Genomic DNA, 17,564 nt, shown 5'->3' on the forward strand with positions numbered 1-17,564 from the left:
GTGATGCAACGTGAACAGGGAGTTGTAGTCCTTCTTAAAGAGCAGGTGTATTCAAACCATTACAGTTCCTCAACACTGGACGTGATGCAACGTGAAACAGAGAGTTGTAGTTCTTCTTAAAGAGCAGGTGTATTCAAACCATTACAGTTCCTCAACACTGGACGTGATGCAACGTGAAACAGGGAGTTGTAGTTCTTCTTAAAGAGCAGGTGTTTTCAAACCATTACAGTTCCTCAACACTGGACGTGATGCAACGTGTAACAGGGAGTTGTAGTTCTTCTTAAAGAGCAGGTGTATTCAAACCATTACAGTTCCTCAACACTGGACGTGATGCAACGTGAAACAGGGAGTTGTAGTTCTTCTTAAAGAGCAGGTGTTTTCAAACCATTACAGTTCCTCAACACTGGACGTGATGCAACGTGAAACAGGGAGTTGTAGTTCTTCTTAAAGAGCAGGTGTATTCAAACCATTACAGTTCCTCAACACTGGACGTGATGCAACGTGAAACAGGGAGTTGTAGTTCTTAAAGAGCAGGTGTTTTCAAACCATTACAGTTCCTCAACACTGGACGTGATGAAACGTGAAACAGGGAGTTGTAGTCCTTCTTAAAGAGCAGGTGTTTTCAAACCATTACAGTTCCTCAACACTGGACGTGATGCAACGTGAAACAGGGAGTTGTAGTTCTTCTTAAAGAGCAGGTGTATTCAAACCATTACAGTTCCTCAATACTGGACGTGATGCAACGTGAAACAGGGAGTTGTAGTTCTTAAAGAGCAGGTGTTTTCAAACCATTACAGTTCCTCAACACTGGACGTGATGCAACGTGAAACAGGGAGTTGTAGTCCTTCTTAAAGAGCAGGTGTATTCAAACCATTACAGTTCCTCAACACTGGACGTGATGCAACGTGAAACAGGGAGTTGTAGTTCTTCTTAAAGAGCAGGTGTATTCAAACCATTACAGTTCCTCAACACTGGACGTGATGCAACGTGAAACAGGGAGTTGTAGTTCTTAAAGAGCAGGTGTTTTCAAACCATTACAGTTCCTCAACACTGGACGTGATGCAACGTGAAACAGGGAGTTGTAGTCCTTCTTAAAGAGCAGGTGTATTCAAACCATTACAGTTCCTCAACACTGGACGTGATGCAACGTGAAACAGGGAGTTGTAGTTCTTCTTAAAGAGCAGGTGTTTTCAAACCATTACAGTTCCTCAACACTGGACGTGATGCAACGAGAAACAGGGAGTTGTAGTTCTTCTTAAAGAGCAGGTGTATTCAAACCATTACAGTTCCTCAACACTGGACGTGATGCAACGTGAAACAGGGAGTTGTAGTTCTTAAAGAGCAGGTGTTTTCAAACCATTACAGTTCCTCAACACTGGACGTGATGCAACGTGAAACAGGGAGTTGTAGTCCTTCTTAAAGAGCAGGTGTATTCAAACCATTACAGTTCCTCAACACTGGACGTGATGCAACGTGAAACAGGGAGTTGTAGTTCTTCTTAAAGAGCAGGTGTTTTCAAACCATTACAGTTCCTCAACACTGGACGTGATGCAACGTGAAACAGGGAGTTGTAGTTCTTCTTAAAGAGCAGGTGTATTCAAACCATTACAGTTCCTCAACACTGGACGTGATGCAACGTGAAACAGGGAGTTGTAGTTCTTCTTAAAGAGCAGGTGTATTCAAACCATTACAGTTCCTCAACACTGGACGTGATGCAACGTGAAACAGGGAGTTGTAGTCCTTCTTAAAGAGCAGGTGTATTCAAACCATTACAGTTCCTCAACACTGGACGTGATGCAACGTGAAACAGGGAGTTGTAGTCCTTCTTAAAGAGCAGGTGTTTTCAAACCATTACAGTTCCTCAACACTGGACGTGATGCAACGTGAAACAGGGAGTTGTAGTTCTTAAAGAGCAGGTGTATTCAAACCATTACAGTTCCTCAACACTGGACGTGATGCAACGTGAAACAGGGAGTTGTAGTTCTTCTTAAAGAGCAAGTATATTCAAACCATTACAGTTCCTCAACACTGGACGTGATGCAACGTGAAACAGGGAGTTGTAGTTCTTTAAGAGCAGGTGTTTTCAAACCATTACAGTTCCTCAACACTGGACGTGATGCAACGTGAAACAGGGAGTTGTAGTCCTTCTTAATGAGCAGGTGTATTCAAACCATTACAGTTCCTCAACACTGGACGTGATGCAACGTGAAACAGGGAGTTGTAGTCCTTCTTAAAGAGCAGGTGTATTCAAACCATTACAGTTCCTCAACACTGGACGTGATGCAACGTGAAACAGGGAGTTGTAGTCCTTCTTAAAGAGCAGGTGTATTCAAACCATTACAGTTCCTCAACACTGGACGTGATGCAACGTGAAACAGAGAGTTGTAGTTCTTCTTAAAGAGCAGGTGTATTCAAACCATTACAGTTCCTCAACACTGGACGTGATGCAACGTGAAACAGAGAGTTGTAGTTCTTCTTAAAGAGCAGGTGTATTCAAACCATTACAGTTCCTCAACACTGGACGTGATGCAACGTGAAACAGGGAGTTGTAGTTCTTCTTAAAGAGCAGATGTTTTCAAACCATTACAGTTCCTCAACACTGGACGTGATGCAACGTGAAACAGGGAGTTGTATTCCTTCTTAAAGAGCAGGTGTATTCAAACCATTACAGTTCCTCAACACTGGACGTGATGCAACGTGAAACAGGGAGTTGTAGTTCTTCTTAAAGAGCAGGTGTATTCAAACCATTACAGTTCCTCAACACTGGACGTGATGCAACGTGAAACAGGGAGTTGTAGTCCTTCTTAAAGAGCAGGTGTATTCAAACCATTACAGTTCCTCAACACTGGACGTGATGCAACGTGAAACAGGGAGTTGTAGTTCTTCTTAAAGAGCAGGTGTATTCAAACCATTACAGTTCCTCAACACAGGACGTGATGCAACGTGAAACAGGGAGTTGTAGTCCTTCTTAAAGAGCAGGTGTATTCAAACCATTACAGTTCCTCAACACTGGACGTGATGCAACGTGAAACAGGGAGTTGTAGTTCTTCTTAAAGAGCAGGTGTATTCAAACCATTACAGTTCCTCAACACTGGACGTGATGCAACGTGAAACAGGGAGTTGTAGTCCTTCTTAAAGAGCAGGTGTATTCAAACCATTACAGTTCCTCAACACTGGACGTGATGCAACGTGAAACAGGGAGTTGTAGTTCTTCTTAAAGAGCAGGTGTTTTCAAACCATTACAGTTCCTCAACACTGGACGTGATGCAACGTGAAACAGGGAGTTGTAGTTCTTCTTAAAGAGCAGGTGTTTTCAAACCATTACAGTTCCTCAACACTGGACGTGATGCAACGTGAAACAGGGAGTTGTAGTTCTTCATAAAGAGCAGGTGTATTCAAACCATTACAGTTCCTCAACACTGGACGTGATGCAACGTGAAACAGGGAGTTGTAGTTCTTCTTAAAGAGCAGGTGTTTTCAAACCATTACAGTTCCTCAACACTGGACGTGATGCAACGTGAAACAGGGAGTTGTAGTCCTTCTTAAAGAGCAGGTGTATTCAAACCATTACAGTTCCTCAACACTGGACGTGATGCAACGTGAAACAGGGAGTTGTAGTTCTTCTTAAAGAGCAGGTGTATTCAAACCATTACAGTTCCTCAACACTGGACGTGATGCAACGTGAAACAGGCAGTTGTAGTTCTTCTTAAAGAGCAGGTGTATTCAAACCATTACAGTTCCTCAACACTGGACGTGATGCAACGTGAAACAGGGAGTTGTAGTCCTTCTTAAAGAGCAGGTGTATTCAAACCATTACAGTTCCTCAACACTGGAACATTTTGGAATCACAATCATGAAACAGCACTTAAACATATGACACAATGTTCTCACTACAACTGAGGACTCTGACAGTGGTGGACTTTATTTAATAAATAGGTGTGTAGGCTTTTAGCTGGGGTGTAATATACTCCTCAGTAAACTGGGGAAACAGCTTGATTGTTCTACTACAGACTTGTAATGATAAGAATAAGAACATATTTGATTGATCAGAAAGTTCATGTCCACATGCCAAGACAACAGGCTTTGGGCGAGAACTTAAAACACATCAGTTTTCACTATCTGAACGCCTGAAACACATCAGTTTTCACTATCTGAACGCCTGAAACACTACATGGGCTGGGTTGAATATAACGTTACTCATCATATAGGCCAGGCTACACATATTCATACACAGCACACACAGGCCGACAAGGTGTTGACATTTAAAGGAAATGTTCCTCTTTCGTGGAGACTACATTCATGGTAAACGCTGCATATGTCGGCTTAGTCTGATATTACTTTTAAATTTCTATCTCCTGTCTCAGCTGGGATTCTTTCTGAATTTTCTGATTAATCAATTCTTGTTGCTCCATCGTTCTTTCGTTTCAATCACAGCTACATTTTCGTATATAACGTGGGATTGTTTTAAATATTGTATGTAACAAATAGGCTAAACAACTGACATTGTTACAGAAACCAGAAGAGGTGTGAACTACAAATATGGCACCATTTTGTAGTTTTCTTCCTAACTCTAACCCTAGCTCGGTTGATCTGCTTTATCAATGGTGCAACATTCAGCCCCTCCAAAATGCCTTAATCCATCTGACTCACCCGTCACACAGATCCACTGACATCGGAATCACTATTTCAATTTGTCTACAGACTCAATAGTATTTTCATTTCAAAATGCAGTATTCTCATCCATTTTGATGATTTTTTCTTATTAAGAGACATTCACTAAGAGGATATAAGTTGTTCAGACCAATGTGCTGCTCTAACATTTTAACACTGAGCCATGTGACTATACAGTAGCCTACATCTAAAGTCTACTGTAAAATCAGATGCTGCTCTAACATATTAACACTGAGCCATGTGACTATACAGTAGCCTACATCTATAGTCTACTGTAAAATCAGATGCTGTTTTAGGCTAAATACTATAGTTTTCTGTGTGTTTCAATAGGACAAATGGAAAGAGTTCCTACTGTATTCGAAATGGTGGTGTAGTCTATCTACAATGTGACCTCCCTAAATAATGCACAAGTTACATGTTAACTTCATTCATGGGGAGAGAATGCAGGAGACTATTAAAGCAGGTAGAGGACCATTTTGTGGTGTTGAAACCTAAAGCGGCAACTGCAGCACAATCAATAGGAGGTGAACAGCACCTGGTGCTGAAAATATAGTTAACTTGTTAGGCAACAGATGGAGAAAACCCACACCAGTCGAGTAATTCATTTCAACAATAATCTTCATTTTAATGTGATTTTTAAAATAACAAGAGGGCTTAATTGGAGTCTATTTTTTCCCACATAAAATAACTTAACTGGCTGAGTTAGGCTATGTGGCTGAATAGCATCTTCCACAAGAAAGCAAAATGGCCGAATTGAAGAGGGATTTTTTTTTCTAGGCCTATTTACAATTGTCCAGAAATGTAGTGTCCTACATTACACTATAATGGAAAGAATAAAAGGAGGTGTCTGTATCTGAATGTATCGGGATAACCTGATCCTGATAACCTGGTCCTGATAACCTGGTCCTGATAACCTGGTCCTGATAACCTGGTCCTGATAACCTGGTCCTGATAACCTGGTCCTGATAACCTGGTCCTGATGTCCTGATAACCTGATCCTGATGTCCTGATAACCTGATCCTGATGTCCTGATATCCTGATCCTGATATCCTGATCCTGATATCCTGATCCTGATATCCTGATCCTGATAACCTGGTCCTGATAACCTGGTCCTGATAACCTGGTCCTGATAACCTGGTCCTGATAACCTGGTCCTGATAACCTGGTCCTGATAACCTGGTCCTGATAACCTGGTCCTGATATCCTGATCCTGATAACCTGGTCCTGATATCCTGATAACCTGATCCTGATAGCCTGGTCCTGATAGCCTGATCCTGATAGCCTGATCCTGATGTCCTGGTCCTGATAACCTGCTCCTGATAACCTGCTCCTGATAACCTGATCCTGATAACCTGATCCTGATAACCTGATCCTGATAACATGGTCCTGATAACCTGATAACCTGATCCTGATAGCCTGGTCCTGATAGCCTGATCCTGATAGCCTGATCCTGATAACCTGCTCCTGATAGCCTGATCCTGATAACCTGATCCTGATAACATGGTCCTGATAACCTGATAACCTGATCCTGATAACCTGATAACCTGATCCTGATGTCCTGATCCTGATGTCCTGATAACCTGATCCAGATAACCTGGTCCTGATAACCTGATCCTGATCCTGATAACCTGATAACCTGATCCTGATAACCTGATCCTGATAACATGGTCCTGATAACCTGATCCTGATCCTGATAACCTGATAACCTGATCCTGATAACCTGATCCTGATGTCCTGATAACCTGGTCCTGATAACCTGGTCCTGATAACCTGGTCCTGATAACCTGGTCCTGATAACCTGGTCCTGATAGCCTGGTCCTGATAGCCTGGTCCTGATAGCCTGGTCCTGATAGCCTGGTCCTGATAACCTGGTCCTGATAACCTGGTCCTGATGTCCTGATATCCTGGTCCCGATAACCTGGTCCCGATAACCTGGTCCCGATAGCCTGGTCCCGATAGCCTGGTCCCGATAGCCTGGTCCCGATAGCCTGATCCCGATAGCCTGATCCCGATAGCCTGATCCCGATAGCCTGATCCCGATAGCCTGATCCCGATAGCCTGATCCCGATAACCTGATCCCGATAACCTGATCCCGATAACCTGATCCCGATAACCTGATCCCGATAACCTGATCCCGATATCCTGATCCTGATATCCTGATCCTGATATCCTGATCCTGATATCCTGATAGCCTGATCCTTTAACGACAGAACAATTGCGGCCTTATCCAGCGAGGGTACCGTTTTCTTAGCAAGGGAGGAGAATTATCCACCAGGGCGGACTGTGAGAATATCACATTAAAATGAAATGATATCGTTGGGCTGCTGTAGTCTTCAGATGTGGAGGAGAAGTTGTCTGGTCCTTCTACCTGTCGTTCTTCAGTGTGCTGAAGAGCAGTAGCCTTCCAGAGTCCATATTGAACAAGTCAAGCTTCCTAGTAAAGGCCTCAAGTCAACAACTGTTTTCACTCTTCCTTGTAACTGCAGATTTAACCTGTTTAAGTTACAGAATGTCGCCAGCAACATCTGAGAGGATTTCGTCAATTTCCAGAATATGAAGGTGGTCAGCTGCTGCCCTCATTTAGCTTTTTCTGACAAAACCCACAACCTGGTCATGCAGCTGACAGAATGGCTCTGGAGCTTTTCCTTTACTCAGCCAGCGCACGTTGTTGTGAAGCAGGAGATCATCCTGGATGGCCTCCTCTGATTCTGTCACCAGCTTGCTTTTCCTTTACTCAGCCAGCGCACGTTGTGGTGAAGCAGGAGATCATCCTGGATGGCCTCCCCTGATTCTGTCACCAGCTTGCTTTTCCTTTACTCAGCCAGCGCACGTTGTTGTGAAGCAGGAGATCATCCTGGATGGCCTCCTCTGATTCTGTCACCAGCTTGCTTTTCCTTTACTCAGCCAGCGCACGTTGTGGTGAAGCAGGAGATCATCCTGGATGGCCTCCTCTGATTCTGTCACCAGCTTGAGGAAAAGACCATTGTGTTGCTTGATGTCCCCCTGACAAAGGTAATTATGCGCATGACTTTATCCATCACATCTTTCAGCTAAGCGTTTAGTCTGACACACAGCACACTCTGATGGATGAGACAATGTAAACCATGTTTAGTCTGGTACACAGCACACTCTGATGGATGAGACAATGTAAACCATGTTTAGTCTGACACACAGGACACTCTGATGGATGAGACAATGTAGACCATGTTTAGTCTGGTACACAGCACACTCTGATGGATGAGACAATGTAAACCATGTTTAGTCTGGTACACAGCACACTCTGATGGATGAGACAATGTAAACCATGTTTAGTCTGACACACAGCACACTCTGATGGATGAGACAATGTAGACCATGTTTAGTCTGGTACACAGCACACTCTGATGGAGGTGGTGGTGTGTCCTTCCAGGGTAACGTCCCCGGTGGTGTGTCCTTCCAGGGGAACGTCCCCGGTGGTGTGTCCTTCCAGGGGAACGTCCCCGGTGGTGTGTCCTTCGAAGGGAATCAGTGCCGGTAGCTCTTCAATAAAGTAATTTCAATGAAAATAATGGACATATACACACAACTGTGCTACATCGGTGTTGTCAGTTCTCTCATCAATAGCCAGGGGAACAACAGTTCTCTCATCAATAGCCAGGGGAACAACAGTTCTCTCATCAATAGCCAGGGGAACAACAGTTCTCTCATCAATAGCCAGGGGAACAACAGTTCTCTCATCAATAGCCAGGGGAACAACAGTTCTCTCATCAATAGCCAGGGGAACAACAGTTCTCTCATCAATAGCCAGGGGAACAACAGTTCTCTCATCAACAGCCAGGGGAACAACAGTTCTCTCATCAATAGCCAGGGGAACAACAGTTCTCTCATCAATAGCCAGGGGAACAACTGAAATGATCTACTGCCGTGTTTGTAGCTTGTAGTTAATGCTTACATTTTTCTGTGTCGGGCCTTTGTCTGGGGCGGGAAGTCCTCTGTCTGGGGCGGGAAGGCCTCTGTCTGGGGCGGGAAGGCCTCTGTCTGGGGCGGGAAGGCCTCTGTCTGGGGCGGGAAGGCCTCTGTCTGGGGCGGGAAGGCCTCTGTCTGGGGCTGGAAGGCCTCTGTCTGGGGCTGGAAGGCCTCTGTCTGGGGCTGGAAGGCCTCTGTCTGGGGCGGGAAGGCCTCTGTCTGGGGCGGGAAGGCCTCTTTGAAAGTATCATGCTTAGATTCATAATGCAGACTGAGATTGAATTATTTGAAAACAGTGATATTTTCATTGCAAACAAGACACACTGGCTTGGCATTGGAGATAGATGGTTAGATGAATGCATATCTCTCTGTCTGTATGGAGATAGGTCTCTGTCTGGGGCGGGAAGTCCACTTTGAAAGTATCATGCTTAGATTCATAATGACGTCTGAGATTTAATTATTTAAAAACTGATATTTTCATTGCAAACAAGACACACTGGCTTGGCAGTGGAGAAAGATGGTTAGATGAATGCATATCTATCTGTCTGTATGGAGATAGATGGTTAGATGAATGCATATCTCTCTGTCTGTATGGAGATAGATGGTTAGATGAATGCATATCTCTCTGTCTGTATGGAGATAGATGGTTAGATGAATGTATATCTCTCTGTCGGTTTGGAGATAGATGGTTAGATGAATGCATATCTCTCTGTCTGTATGGAGATAGATGGTTAGATGAATGCATATCTCTCTGTCTGTATGGAGATAGATGGTTAGATGAATGCATATCTCTCTGTCTGTATGGAGATAGATGGTTAGATGAATGCATATCTCTCTGTCTGTATGGAGATAGATGGTTAGATGAATGCATATCTCTCTGTTTGGAGATAGATAGTTAGATGAATGCATATCTCTCTGTCTGTATGGAGATAGATGGTTAGATGAATGCATATCTCTCTGTCTGTATGGAGATAGATGGTTAGATGAATGCATATCTCTCTGTCTGTATGGAGATAGATGGTTAGATGAATGCATATCTCTCTGTCTGTTTGGAGATAGATGGTTAGATGAATGTATATCTCTCTGTCTGTATGGAGATAGATGGTTAGATGAATGCATATCTCTCTGTCTGTATGGAGATAGATGGTTAGATGAATGTATATCTCTCTGTCTGTATGGAGATAGATGGTTAGATGAATGCATATCTCTCTGTCTGTTTGGAGATAGATGGTTAGATGACTGTATATCTCTCTGTATGTATGGAGATAGATGGTTAGATGAATGCATATCTCTCTGTATGGAGATAGATGGTTAGATGAATGCATATCTCTCTGTCTGTATGGAGATAGATGGTTAGATGAATGCATATCTCTCTGTCTGTATGGAGATAGATGGTTAGATGAATGCATATCTATCTCTCTGTATGGAGATAGATGGTTAGATGAATGCATATCTCTCTGTCTGTATGGAGATAGATGGTTAGATGAATGCATATCTCTCTGTCCGTTCTTCCCTGAAACTTCGATTTTCTTTTTCCACCTTTCTTTTGCTACATTTTGAGAGCGACATGTTCTCTTGCTATCTGTCACATCTGCTCCTGCTACGCCCTCTTGTGTTCATCCGGTGTCTTCTTGACCTGCAGCCACTCCCCCAGTACACACTCTCTCTCCCTCTCCCTCTCTGTGTGATTGTGTGGTTGGAGACAGGTGTGCTGGAGTCAGAGCAGATCCCCACCAGCTGCAACCCGTTCCATAATCAAAACCTCTACAAATACTCAGTCCTGCCACTTCCACTCTGCCAGATCGTAATCTCTGCTCAGTCAGTAAATGCTTCTAGCTATTTATGATTATTCAAGATCCTGTTACCCTGCTGTGCCTGTTTCCCTGCCTGACGCTGTTTATCCTCTCACTGCAGTTTTGCCGCTCTGACTTTGGTATCAGTCTCCTGTTCCACATCTCACCACCCTGCTGCCCTGTTCTGGATTCAGCTCACCATCACTCCCTTGGATTTCCCTCCGGACCTGTTTACCGTGTCTCAACCCAGCTCACTCCAACCTCAGCCTCCACATCTGGTTTCCTACAACCCACCCGAGCTTCCTCTGGCCTGCACTCCATCTCTCCCTGTTTGGCAAAAAAATATTTTGGTTTATTCATCCAGTTTCCTGGTCTGAGTCTGCTCTTGGGTTCCCCTGTGCTGCTCCACCTAACACTATCAGTTTCCTGGTCTGAGTCTGCTGTTGGGTTCCCCTGTGCTGCTCCACCTAACACTATCAGTTTCCTGGTCTGAGTCTGCTCTTGGGTTCCCCTCCACCTAACACTATCAGTTTCCTGGTCTGAGTCTGCTCTTGGGTTCCTCTGTGCTGCTCCACATAACACTATCAGTTTCCTGGTCTGAGTCTGCTCTTGGGTTCCTCTGTGCTGCTCCACATAACACTATCAGTTTCCTGGTCTGAGTCTGCTCTTGGGTTCCCCTCCACCTAACACTATCAGTTTCCTGGTCTGAGTCTGCTCTTGGGTTCCCCTGTGCTGCTCCTCCTAACACTATCAGTTTCCTGGTCTGAGTCTGCTCTTGGGTTCCCCTGTGCTGCTCCACCTAACACTATCAGTTTCCTGGTCTGAGTCTGCTCTTGGGTTCCCCTGTGCTGCTCCTCCTAACACTATCAGTTTCCTGGTCTGAGTCTGCTCTTGGGTTCCCCTGTGCTGCTCCACCTAACACTATCAGTTTCCTGGTCTGAGTCTGCTCTTGGGTTCCCCTGTGCTGCTCCACCTAACACTATCAGTTTCCTGGTCTGAGTCTGCTCTTGGGTTCCCCTGTGCTGCTCCACCTAACACTATCAGTTTCCTGGTCTGAGTCTGCTCTTGGGTTCCCCTGTGCTGCTCCACCTAACACTATCAGTTTCCTGGTCTGAGTCTGCTCTTGGGTTCCTCTGTGCTGCTCCACCTAACACTATCAGTTTCCTGGTCTGAGTCTGCTCTTGGGTTCCCCTCCACCTAACACTATCAGTTTCCTGGTCTGAGTCTGCTCTTGGGTTCCCCTGTGCTGCTCCACCTAACACTATCAGTTTCCTGGTCTGAGTCTGCTCTTGGGTTCCCCTGTGCTGCTCCTCCTAACACTATCAGTTTCCTGGTCTGAGTCTGCTCTTGGGTTCCTCTGTGCTGCTCCTCCTAACACTATCAGTTTCCTGGTCTGAGTCTGCTCTTGGGTTCCCCTGTGCTGCTCCACCTAACACTATCAGTTTCCTGGTCTGAGTCTGCTCTTGGGTTCCCCTGTGCTGCTCCACCTAACACTATCAGTTTCCTGGTCTGAGTCTGCTCTTGGGTTCCCCTGTGCCGCTCCACCTAACACTATCAAGCTAATTGTTCTGAACGAATGTTGACGTTAAAAAAAGTAGTGTGGACTAGAGCTGTTTTTCCCCACCAATCAACGCACAGAGAAATAAACAAAGAATTATAATTTAATAGAGATTTTGCTGATTTTATTAACTTAATCAGATCAAAAATTATTTTATGGTCACTGAATGTATTATATACTTATCAAATGTGTTAAAATGTTGTTAATTTTGTAGTGTAGGCCTATTCATTGTGCTAATATTATATGCTAATTATGTTCTGGCCCACCGACTTTAACGCAGAAAATAAATTGTCCCGAAGCCAAACCTAGTTGACGAACCCTGTTTTATAGTATTCCATGGCCTTTACTGGCCAAAGGTTAAAATGCTGTTATGTTTAGGATATACTATGGTGTTGTGTCACTAGACTTTGACCAGATATTATTGCATCCAAAGATCAACTGTACCTAGAACACAGATACAGAGACACTTGTCATCAGGAAGGTGCTCTCTCAGCACAACGGAAAATATCTCAATGACTTGACATGTTCTGGTTGTGAATTCAGGCTACAAGGTAAGAATCTTCCCAGGGATTATTGTAAAGTGTGTAGAGAAATTAAATGTATGGTGTTATTTTAGTAAAGTGAATGAAAGTAAAGCACTCGGCTCTAACAGTCCATTTCACCTGGGACAGCTACGTGACAGTTCAATCATACAAAATGGTGCTAACTGGGCGTAGGCAAGTCAATTTCAATAACATATTGTTCATATATCGTATTATACGATTTGTATATTGTGATTATTTTACAATTTGTCAAAATGTTAATGTATCATAGTTGTAAATCATCTTTCAGAATATCAGAACATTTGTTGTTTTCTAAATTACAATGAGCTCCTGCTTCCTGTGTAATTTGGTATGAAACCACTGAACAGACTTTACATTGTTATTATGAACTGAATTCAGTAACAGCAGAATAATATCAGACCTGTTGAACAAAGCAACACACTAGAATGAGAGACATTATTAAAAGAGAAAGTGAGACATTATTATTATTTATAATATTACTCTTATTATATTGGTATTATTATTATTAGTTATCTATTAATTAAATCACTGTCACGATCGTCTTGATGAGGGAAGAGAGGACCAAGGCGCAGCGTGATACGAATACATCTTCTTTAATTATAACAAAGACGAAACAAACACTTTTACAAACTAATACAAAAACAACAAACGACCGTGAAGCTACAAACCTACGTGCACACATGCAACATAGACATAGACAATTACCCACAATAGCCTAATGCCTATGGCTGCCTTAAATATGGCTCCCAATCAGAGACAATGAATGACAGCTGTCTCTGATTGAGAACCATTCAGGCAACCATAGACATATCTAGACACCTACACTCAACACAAACCCATACACTCTACCCAAAACCCCCTATACCATACAACCACCCAATACGAGACAAATACACAAACATCCCCCCTGTCACACCCTGACCTAACCAAAATATTACAGAAAATAAAGATGCCTAAGGCCAGGGCGTGACAGTACCCCCCCCCCCAAAGGTGCGGACTCCGGCCGCAAAACCTGACACAGAAGGGGAGGGTCCGGGTGGGCCTTCCTACGGCGGCGGCTCGGGTGCGGGACATGGCCCCCACTCCACCATAGTTAATACCCGCTTAGGTGGCTCTGGCAGATCCTGGCTGACTGGCGGCTCTGGCAGATCCTGGCTGGCTGGCGGCTCTGGCAGATCCTGGCTGGCTGGCGGCTCTGGCAGATCCTGGCTGGCTGGCGGCTCTGGCAGATCCTGGCTGGCTGGCGGCTCTGGCAGATCCTGGCTGGCTGGCGGCTCTGGCAGATCCTGGCTGACTGGCGGCTCTGGCAGATCCTGGCTGGCTGACGGCTCTGGCAGATCCTGGCTGGCTGACGGCTCTGGCAGATCCTGGCTGGCTGACGGCTCTGGCAGATCATGGCTGGCTGACGGCTCTGGCAGATCATGGCTGGCTGACGGCTCTGGCTGGTCATGGCTGGCTGACGGCTCTGGCTGGTCATGGCTGGCTGACGGCTCTGGCTGGTCATGGCTGGCTGACGGCTCTGGCTGGTCATGGCTGGCTGACGGCTCTGGCTGATCCTGTCTGGCGGATGGCTCTGACGGCTCGGGACAGACGGGCGGCTCTGACGGCTCGGGACAGACGGGCAGCTCTGACGGCTCGGGACAGACGGGCAGCTCTGACGGCTCTGGACAGACGGGCAGTGCAGGCGGCACTGGGCAGACGGCAGACTCTGGCCGGCTGAGGCGCACAGTAGGCCTGGTGCGTGGTACCGGAACTGGAGGTACCGGGCTAAGGACACGCACCTCAAGGCTAGTGCGGGGAGCAGCAACAGGACGCACAGGACTCTGGAGACGCACAGGAGGCTTTGTGCGTGGTGCCGGAACTGGTGGTACCGGGCTGGAGACACGCACCATAGGGCTAGTGCGTGGAGGAGGAACAGGGCTCTGGAGACGCACAGGAGGCTTGGTGCGTGGTGTTGGCACTGGTGGTACTGGGCTGGTGCGGGGAGGTGGCGCCGGATATACCGGACCGTGCAGGCGTACTGGCTCCCTTGAGCACTGAGCCTGCCCAACCTTACCTGGTTGAATGCTCCCCGTAGCCCGACCAGTGCGGGGAGGTGGAATAACCCGCACTGGGCTGTGTTGGCGAACCGGGGACACCATGCGTAAGGCTGGTGCCATGTATGCCGGCCCGAGGAGACGCACTGGAGACCAGATGCCTTGAGCCGGCTTCATGGCACCTGGCTCAATGCCCAATCTAGCCCTGCCAGTGCGGGGAGGTGGAATAACCCACACCGGGCTATGCACACGTACAGGAGACACCATGCGCTCTACCGCATAACACGGTGTCTGCCCGTACTTTCGCACTTCACGATAAGCATAGGGAGTTGGCGCAGGTCTCCTACCTGACTTCGCCACACTCCGTTATAGCCCCCCCCAATAAATTTTTGGGTTTGACTTGCGGGCTTCCAGCCTTGCTTCCGTGCTGCCTCCTCATATCGCCTCCTCTCGGCTTTAGCTGCCTCCAGCTCTTCACGAGGGAGGCTATATTCTCCCGGTTGTGCCCAAGGTCCCTTACCATCCAATATCTCCTCCCTAGTCCATGAATCCTGTGTATATTGCTCCTGCTGCTGCTTGACACGCTGCTTGACACGCTGCTTGGTCCTTTTGTGGTGGGTAATTCTGTCACGATCGTCTTGATGAGGGAAGAGAGGACCAAGGCGCAGCGTGATACGAATACATCTTCTTTAATTATAACAAAGACGAAACAAACACTTTTACAAACTAATACAAAAACAACAAACGACCGTGAAGCTACAAACCTACGTGCACACATGCAACATAGACATAGACAATTACCCACAATAGCCTAATGCCTATGGCTGCCTTAAATATGGCTCCCAATCAGAGACAATGAATGACAGCTGTCTCTGATTGAGAACCATTCAGGCAACCATAGACATATCTAGACACCTACACTCAACACAAACCCATACACTCTACCCAAAACCCCCTATACCATACAACCACCCAATACGAGACAAATACACAAACATCCCCCCTGTCACACCCTGACCTAACCAAAATATTACAGAAAATAAAGATAACTAAGGCCAGGGCGTGACAATCACCTGACTGTTGGATGTATCTGATAGTAAATGTTTTATTTCTAAGAGAAAATGAATCAAATAGATCAATTGACCTTCAAGAATTAGTTGTCACTCTGTTAACCACAACCAACATGCTGGATCTCTGTTTAGTTGTCACTGTGTTAACCACAACCAACATGCTGGATCTCTGTTTAGTTGTCACTGTGTTAACCACAACCAACATGCTGGATCTCTGTTTAGTTGTCACTGTGTTAACCACAACCAACATGTTGGATCTCTGTTTAGTTGTCCCTGTGTTAACCACAATCAACATGCTGGATCTCTGTTTAGTTGTCACTGTGTTAACCACAACCAACATGCTGGATCTCTGTTTAGTTGTCACTGTGTTAACCACAACCAACATGCTGGATCTCTGTTTAGTTGTCACTGTGTTAACCACAACCAACATGCTGGATCTCTGTTTAGTTGTCACTGTGTTAACCTCAACCAACATGTTGGGTCTCTGTTTAGTTATCACTGTGTTAACCACAACCAACATGCTGGATCTCTGTTTAGTTGTCACTGTGTTAACCACAACCAACATGCTGGATCTCTGTTTAGTTGTCACTGTGTTAACCACAACCAACATGCTGGATCTCTGTTTAGTTGTCACTGTGTTAACCACAACCAACATGTTGGATCTCTGTTTAGTTGTCACTGTGTTGACCACAACCAACATGCTGGATCTCTGTTTAGTTGTCACTGTGTTAACCACAACCAACATGCTGGATCTCTGTTTAGTTGTCACTGTGTTAACCACAACCAACATGCTGGATCTCTGTTTAGTTGTCACTGTGTTAACCACAACCAACATGCTGGATCTCTGTTTAGTTGTCACTGTGTTAACCACAACCAACATGCTGGATCTCTGTTTAGTTGTCACCGTGTTAACCACAACCAACATGTTGGATCTCTGTTTAGTTGTCACCGTGTTAACCACAACCAACATGTTGGATCTCTGTTTAGTTGTCACTGTGTTAACCACAACCAACATGCTGGATCTCTGTTTAGTTGTCACTGTGTTAACCACAACCAACATGCTGGATCTCTGTTTAGTTGTCACCGTGTTAACCACAACCAACATGTTGGATCTCTGTTTAGTTGTCACTGTGTTAACCACAACCAACATGCTGGATCTCTGTTTAGTTGTCACTGTGTTAACCACAACCAACATGTTGGATCTCTGTTTAGTTGTCACTGTGTTAACCACAACCAACATGTTGGATCTCTGTTTAGTTGTCACTGTGTTAACCACAACCAACATGCTGGATCTCTGTTTAGTTGTCACTGTGTTAACCACAACCAACATGCTGGATCTCTGTTTAGTTGTCACTGTGTTAACCACAACCAACATGTTGGATCTCTGTTTAGTTGTCACTGTGTTAACCACAACCAACATGCTGGATCTCTGTTTAGTTGTCACTGTTTTAACCACAACCAACATGTTGGATCTCTGTTTAGTTGTCAGTGTGTTAACCACAACCAACATGCTGGATCTCTGTTTAGTTGTCACTGTGTTAACCACAACCAACATGTTGGATCTCTGTTTAGTTGTCACTGTGTTAACCACAACCAACATGCTGGATCTCTGTTTAGTTGTCACTGTGTTAACCACAACCAACATGCTGGATCTCTGTTTAGTTGTCACTCTGTTAACCACAACCAACATGCTGGATCTCTGTTTAGTTGTCACTGTGTTAATCACAACCAACATGTTGGATCTCTGTTTAGTTGTCACTGTGTTAACCACAACCAACATGTTGGATCTCTGTTTAGTTGTCACTGTGTTAACCACAACCAACATGTTGGATCTCTGTTTAGTTGTCACTGTGTTAACCACTACCAACATGTTGGATCTCTGTTTAGGGGTCAGTGCTCTAAAATGAGTCTCTCTGGGAAGAGAGAGG

Source organism: Salvelinus namaycush, unplaced genomic scaffold, assembly GCF_016432855.1.
Source record: "Salvelinus namaycush isolate Seneca unplaced genomic scaffold, SaNama_1.0 Scaffold371, whole genome shotgun sequence".
Taxonomy (NCBI): Eukaryota; Metazoa; Chordata; class Actinopteri; order Salmoniformes; family Salmonidae; genus Salvelinus; species Salvelinus namaycush.